The sequence below is a fragment of the Fragaria vesca genome, linkage group LG6 (assembly GCF_000184155.1).
Source record: "Fragaria vesca subsp. vesca linkage group LG6, FraVesHawaii_1.0, whole genome shotgun sequence".
Lineage (NCBI taxonomy): Eukaryota > Viridiplantae > Streptophyta > Magnoliopsida > Rosales > Rosaceae > Fragaria > Fragaria vesca.
In genome coordinates this window covers 32,604,750-32,612,673 of record NC_020496.1, presented here as the reverse complement: position 1 = coordinate 32,612,673, position 7,924 = coordinate 32,604,750, and positions in this window count along the sequence as shown.

The window sequence follows — 7,924 nt, the reverse complement described above, 5'->3', positions numbered from 1 at the left end:
TCAGTTTTGTGTCTTTGTTTTTGTATCTGCTTAATGTTTTTTGAAAACTAAATGTTTTTTTAATAATAAAACAGGGAGAAGGAACAAGAAGAAAAAAACAACCTCTAGAATATGCTTAGAGTTTGTCAAAATTTGACATTGAGTTTTTATTTATTTATTTATTTTAAATTCTCTTTTATTTGGATACTTCTTACCCGTTATTGATATCACCGGTCTTTGTTTTCATTTGGTAATGGGATCCATTTCGTGGATGTGGAAGATTTTCCAATTCCTTTTTTTTTTTTGGGTAGGCTTTCACTCAAATAATCATCATGTTTATATTTCAGCTCTCTGCTCTCCCATATATGAAAGCCTTTAAGCAACACCAGAAACTACTTCTTTTAAAGGGGAGGACGTACAAAAAAGAGTATTACAAGGTAGTGATGACTGATGACCATTGTCCACTAATTGATGTACAAGTTCTCATGGACAAATCTATGGTAACTTTAATTGTTAAAAATTGAATGCATGATTTGATACATGGCTTCAAAGGATGAGATGCAAAGGCCTCGAGTGAATTTTTTTTTTTTTCACTAATGTTTGCATGCAGTAACAATTACAAATAACACACTCCTAAAACGACATTTAAAGCACAACATAGTTAGAGAGTGAAGACTATGTATATAGTTAATATATTTAACAAAAATAAACAAGCGCATACGCGAGCGAGGCCTTTCTAGTAACATATTAAACAAGTTATATCGCTTTAGTAGACACGAGGTGATCCGAGGTCATAAATATGTAAAATAAAAATTCCACCGTCTGATGTAATCATGCTAATTAAATAGGTCTACTGAAAAAAAACCATTCGTTACGTTCCCCATTGAATCTGTCAACCTTAATTCAACCTCATTTTTTACCCAAAACGCGGTTGACCGGTATCGTACGAAACCCTATTTTTCTTCGTTTTCGAACCTAAAGCTCTTATATATGAGATTTAGAAACCCCATGAATTTTTTTTGTTAAATTGACCCTCCGGTGGTTAGGCTCTCCTTATGAGTGTCTAAGCGTAATTATGGTTGACCGCGTTTATCGGGGTCCAAACATTACTGGAAGTTTGTGTTTTTTAAACCTCAGTCGTATTTCACTATTCCGATCATATCCTATTTTATAAGATTTTTGAAAATTTTGATTCCTTTGTATAATTATTTCACAATGATCTAGTCATCTCAAATAAAAAAAAAAAAACACATCATAGGAGTAAAAAAATGTGAGAAAGATGCGGGGGATCGAACCCCTTACCTCTCCCAATCTTCTTTTTTGTTTCGTCCAAACGACACCGTCTGTTTAAAAAGCCTACCAAAGTTTCTCGCCGCAAACCAGTGTGTCGTGGTCCTTTTAACATGGAGCTCTCCTTCTCTCCTTCCTCCCCTTCTGTTCGGATTCGAGGCACCACCAAACCAAATTGCAATTTAGTTGTTTTATGAATGCAATTTAGTTTCTTCTTCCCCAATTCTCTTCTTCCCTTCTCTCCTTTCTCTCGCGTTAGGTCTCAGATCCTAACACTAATTCAGGTAAATCAAATCTTTGCTTCTTCTTCTTCGCTCAGATCGGTCTGAGTCGCCGTTCAGTTTTCAATTTTTCGGTGACAGTTTTTGTCTCCGGCGGTTTGAGTTAACCCTAGTTTTGATCGGGAATGTTCTTTTCTTTGAAATTTGAGTGCTAATCTTGGTTTGATTTTCCCGTTTTCAGATCGATCAACATGCCGGCTGAGACGCGATTCCGATTGGTGAGTCCGTTCGACATCGCCGAGGCCTTCGCTCAGAGGCGGAGCGGGCGGCGGCAACTTCGGTGACCCAGCGGCCCCTAGGGATTTGGGGGACAGGCGGTGGAGTGGCACCGAGCAGTTTGAGGACTCCGGAACCGGAATCGAGCGTGGACGTCTTAGCCGGAGAAGGGGACAGAGATCAAACAGCGTGTTGCCTTCTTGATCACTAGGTGAGCATCACTTTCCCTGAGTTCTGTGTTTCATTAGTTTTAGGGCTTCAAAGAATTTCAGGGGATGGCCATAAATCCTAAATCCCCAAATTTTTGATTGGATATTAGGCTTTCAGTGCTCTTTATTTTCAGTGATTGGGTCCCATTTTATTTACATTAAAAACATGGCTATTTATTTGCTGTAATATATTGAATGGTTGGTTTGTTTCATGAAAATTTTCATTGAATCCATTTTGCAGTGTATATATAAATGGGTCTTTATTTTGTTTGCTTATATCTGTAGTGGTTCATGTCACATTGTCTATGTTGTTTGCTTGTTTTGATGAACAAAGAGTCTCACTTGTTTTCCATGGTCTCAGTATCATTATTGGCTTTAATGGGTTTGTTGAACAAACAGTTTCAGGTACATTATTGGGTTTATTAGCAAGTAAACGTGTTTATAATTTCAGTGATTCATGTTACCCTCGTCTTTTCTTTGTTTGATTGGGTTATTGATCAATGAGTTTCCTTGTATTGATTTTGTGATTGATTTATATGTCTGTGTTTGTGTGTCTCGACTTTAGTGGGTTAGATATTTAATTGTTCCTCTCTTTGCTGTCTTCTTGAGTTGTGAAACAACTAGTGTCATTTGGTTCATAACCACACACCTTCATTATCAAACCTGCTTCTACCGCTGGTTTTAGTGTTTTTAAATAAGAAATACTATTTTTCAGTAAAGTTCACTCTTTCAATGTTATGCCTCTCTTTAATGACATTCCTTCGTCTAGCCTTTACTTAAATTTCCAAAGGGACGGACATGTGAAAAACTTGGTGAAGGTTTATGTTTCAACTCTATTAATTGGTTCATAGTTATACCATGTTAATGAAACATACCTTTAGGTTTTCTGTTGTCAGTTGTGAAACTAGCTCCTCTTATTTATTCTTATAAAATGATTTATTATCAGCCACTATGTATCTATAGCATATGGTTAATATGAGCCTTACACTGTACTTTTCTGTGTAGGCCATTGAGAGGAGAAGATCTCGCTTGGGTGAGGAGAATGGCTCGACTGCTGAGGGTTAAGTTCCATCTCTACAAGGTCAGGATGCTCCTGCTGAGCAAGAAGTACTTGCTGTCACTCCTGCAACCATTAAGAAGAGACCTTGTGAACCTGCTTCTGTTCTTAAAGGCTTCTTAAAGGCTGATACTCTTATCTCCCACTTTACTATGTTTTGTTTCATTCCGGCTGCTTTTTCTTGGATCCTTTAGTCAATCTAAGTTTGTTGGGTTCTTTGGAATTATTTTTTTCCTAAGTTGATGTTATGCATTTTTCGGTGAAAATGAAGCTCGAAAGGGGGGTATTCAGGCTTGAGTGTGGCTGAGCATGTAAAATTAATTTGCATTTTTTTTTTTAATATGTCGATCATATCTGTATATTGTCTTCCTTCTTTGATTTAAGGTATGGAGAAAGTAATGTAAACTATGAATAAGTGATTTTATAATCCCGAGTTTGTTTATCGTGCCATGTATACTGTTTTCAATTGTTAACTAACTGAAACGATTTGCATTTTTTATGTGCATGTTTAACTTTATTGATTGATCGATTAACCTTTAAATCTGGTAAGGAATTCGTCTTTCACAGTGAAATTTATTTTCACTTTTAGATCAGCAATCTTTTCTTTAAACCAAAATCAATTCCAGCATCTGTTTTGTTGATTATCCTGAGGTAAAGAGATGAACTGATGAATGAGTACAAGTTTGACCGATGGAGTACGAGTTTGAGTATTGTAGTCACTCGAATGTTTCCTTAACTTTGATAAGTATTTCGCTTCCTTTTTACTTTAACGGTTTGGTTTGTTGTTCTGCATGTGTTTTGGAATTGGATTTTAGATCAAAGGTGGTGCTGTGTGTGTAAGGGGGTTATATTTTTTCAAGTGTGCTTACTTCTCCTAAGTTTGTTATTTCGTTTTTTATATTGTGAATCTAAATTTTGATCTTCTTTGCTCTCTTTTTGATATCCGAACTGTTTCTGATCTAATTACCTGTCCTATTGTTATTTTCCTCGTTCAAATGCCGGACTACTTGGATGAAGGAGCTGCTTACGCCGTCCAAGAAGCTCAACTTTTTCATGTGGAACATTATTGGGTTTAATGGGTTTGATGAACAAAGAGTTTCAGGTACGTTATTGGGTGTATTGGCATGCGTCTTGGTGAGTTCTACATATGGTATTTTGTTTGGTAAGTTGCTTTTCTCATTTTCTTCCCTTTCTCACTTCTTATGATACGACTTATAAAAAGTTTAGTTTTTTGGGTTTTCATGAAGGAAAAAGAGGAGGTCTGAATTTGGGAAAAAAAGGAGGGGTGAGCCCAATACGATATCTTAGTGCTGTGGGTTCCTATTTTGTTGTAATTATGTGTTAGGATAATTATAGAGTTCATGTATGTAGTGTAAGATCTTTTGAGGGATTCGGCTCAAGGTAAGCTTCTTATCTGGCACATGCAGCTTTGGTGGTGCAAATGAGTTTCGGATTTTCCGGTTTGGTAAGATTGGTCATGTTTTCCTCATATTTTATGCAGGATTTGGCTGGGTTGGATAATCAATTTCAAACCTTTACTGAGGTTTTCGAATCAGTTGTGAGTGGTTTTGAAGCTGCGAAAAAAGATGTCTATGGTGTCTATGGGTAATGGGTTTTCAATTCCATTCATTTTTGTTTTTCAATTTACTATATTATTATGCGGCCTGGGGCCGACCTACTGTTTCTAAGGGAACGTTGGGCTGCCGTTTTTGCCCTTCCGTTCTCCGCTTATTTACAATTCTGGCATGACAGGTGTTAGCTATTTACTTCCACGTGTGTCTACCGTCTCCGCGTGTCTCTTCCCTGGCTTTCGTTTCTTTTTCTTTCTTTTCTACATCTTGGTTTCGGCACAAGTTACAACAGAGTAGAAAGAGTCTGAAAGAGAGTGGAGATCAGAGAGAGGAGATAAAACTAAGGTAACCGTTTTGGGTGAATTCAGGTTTCCTAAGGTAAGCATCATCCTTTGAAATTTTATTTTTTTGATTTGGATCTTGAATTATGGGTTTATGAGTCGCTCATTATGGGTTTTGGGTGATTAATGCAGAAGGTGTTCGATTTCGCTGATCACTGTGGTTGCGAGTTTGGGTTTCAATCAAGCATCAAGATAATGAGGTTTCTGGGTCAATTTAGGTTCCGTCAGCACTAAAATTTTGGTGTCGATCAATATCAGTCTGATAGTTATACCATTCGTCCACCTTTCTAACTATTAGTACCGATTTCCCAATCTGATAGTTATATGCATGTACATGAATCTTTTAGATTTTTGAATTTTTTTTTTCCACTGTGAATATATTTTCGCTGATTTTTTTCATTCTGGTGTTTGAATAGGGAGGAGGTTCATAGGTATGTGCTACTTCTTCTACATTCAAGATTTCAAACAATTCTATATTATTCATTTAGTTGGGAATCTTTGGGGACTTCTGTTTTAATTTATTTTTTGTAACAATGAAAAAAAGATTTGGCCAAAATTGTTTGTATTAGTTGATTCCAGATTTTGTATAGGTGATTTGCTACCTTTTCTATGTGTATGTGGGTTTAGTCTTCTAGGTAAACAATTAATGTACAAAAACATACTGTGCATAAAAAGACTTCTCCTTTATAGAGATAAGAGACTATTTCTGTGAAAATTGTGATCAATGCAAATGCACGTGGATTATACTTCAAAGAATGAATTTTCGTTTCTGATTTTGAATTAGTAAAATTGGTATTTTGATACAAAGGACATTAATTACATGCAGAGGTTCATCAAACAGATCTTCTGTGTAAGAGAGGCCGAACATGGCGGATTCAGGGTTGTTGGGTTTTGGTGTGAGGAAGAGAACGGAATATTCGTTAACATTTTTTGGGCTGAGACAGGAGAAGAGAAATATGGGTAAGTGGTTCTGTATATTTGCTTTTCTTTATTTAATTCTGTCTAATTGCTAGGATTTTTCTTTTAAATTGCATTCATGTCTGCAGGTTTTCTAATCGATTTTGCCAGTTTCCTACTTCCTCCAAGTATAAGGGTGTTTTTGTTGATAGCTGAGTTCTGATTTTTGTATAGTTTTTGTTCCTTTTTATAGCTTAAATCTTTGATGTTCTGGGTTTAACAGATGTGGCCGGATTTGACTTCGAAGGCCAAAGATGGAGTCTTGGACATGATACAAACCTATGTGTTTTGGGATGGGCAAGATCCAAGCCCAGGAAAGGTAATTTGAAAAAGCATTTTAAATTCTATTTTTCCCTCGAAATATATCTGCATTTATACTCATGAACAGCTTTCAAAATGTTAGTATTTTTTAGGATAGATATGATGTGATCAAGTTCATCAAGCTGGCACAGCAACATGGCTTATATATTCATCTCCATATTGGTCCTTATAACAGGTTAAGGCTGCAAAATGTGCACAAAAGCGTGTTGGATATTTAACTATCTATTATAGGCGCTGGCGCCGACTTACTGTTTGCGCCTGGTGTTGGGCCTTGATATTCGCTGGTCTCTTGGCTCTTGCCGTGTGTTATTTCTCATCTTCTGGCGTCTTCTTGCTCTCCCGAAACTTCCAGAGATAGATGCAAGAGCCATTGACTGCCGTGCAAATTCCTCTTTTCAGAGGATCTACGTTGTTCTCTGACTCTCGCTCTTCTGAAAATACACTAAACCCATAGAAAACTCTAGCTACTTTCTGCGGCAAGTCCGGTCTCCTTCGTCTCAACCATGGGTGGAGAGGGTGTGCTCTTTCCTCTTTCTTCTTCTCATTTCGATAGTCTCCTTCTCAAAAGTTGATTGGGTTATTCGAATTTTTGATTGGGTTTTTTTGTTTCCCTTGATTGGAACTGATTCAGGTTTTCTCCATGCTGTAGTACGAGACCTCGATGAGCGATTGTACCGATTTACAGTGAATTGTTGATTTGAGTTTTGCTTCTGCTAAGGGTAGTTGGCTTTCAATTTTCTCTCAAATTTGTTTCTTCTCTTCTTTCTTTGCTTACTTTGGTTTTCAGGGACAACTGACAGAGGAGGAGAGAAAGAGAATGATCGCCTAATTCTGATTTAGGGGAAAAATGCCATCATCATCACATTGAGTTTCATTGCAAACCCATTTGGTGCATAGTCAGGTGAAAATGAATTTGGTCAGTTTCTTCATATTTATTCTCTTTTGAAGAATTCAGCTGCTAATTTGAGCTTTATGTGTTCACGTACAACGCATGACTTGCTGAGTTCATATCTTTCCTGTAGTTATTGCCAGAATGAAGCAACTGTAAGTCTCTCTCTTTCTTTCTACGAGGGGATTTTGTCATGTTGATCGGTTTGATAATGTTTTTGTTTGGTGTGGTACACTTTTTTTTTTTTTTCCAATTAGATAAACCAAACGGTTTTATATAAATGTTCAGTATTTCATCTTTTCTTTTACTTCTCACAAGCTAGAATGAAGTATTTATGTCCCTGTTAGTTTTTTTGTTTGTTTTGGATGTATCTATCTTTTTCAGTCTTAATGTTTCCAAACTTTTAATGCATAAAATGATTACATCTGATTACTTGATACTATATTGTGAGCGATTTGGGATACAGTTTGCGGAATAGCTAGAATATCAATATCAATATCAGTTTTGGATTGCTTGCTGTGCTCCAAAAGCTTGCCTATCAGTTTCCTCTAATTTCATGTCAGGACTTCGAGCTTAGTGCGTCTTTTTTTGTATCTTCACTGTTTAAATTATGTGTGCTCTGTCAGGACTTCAAGTTATGTAAGAAATGAACCAATTTTCCTCAATTTGCTGATAACAAATTTGCTGTTTCGGGGCTGATAATAAATTAAAGTTAGAGCTCTAAAAATTTAATTGAAATTTGTAGCCATGAATAACAAGATTCCTCGAGTGGTATTTACTGAACATGTTTCTGTGCTTTTTGAAAATATTGAA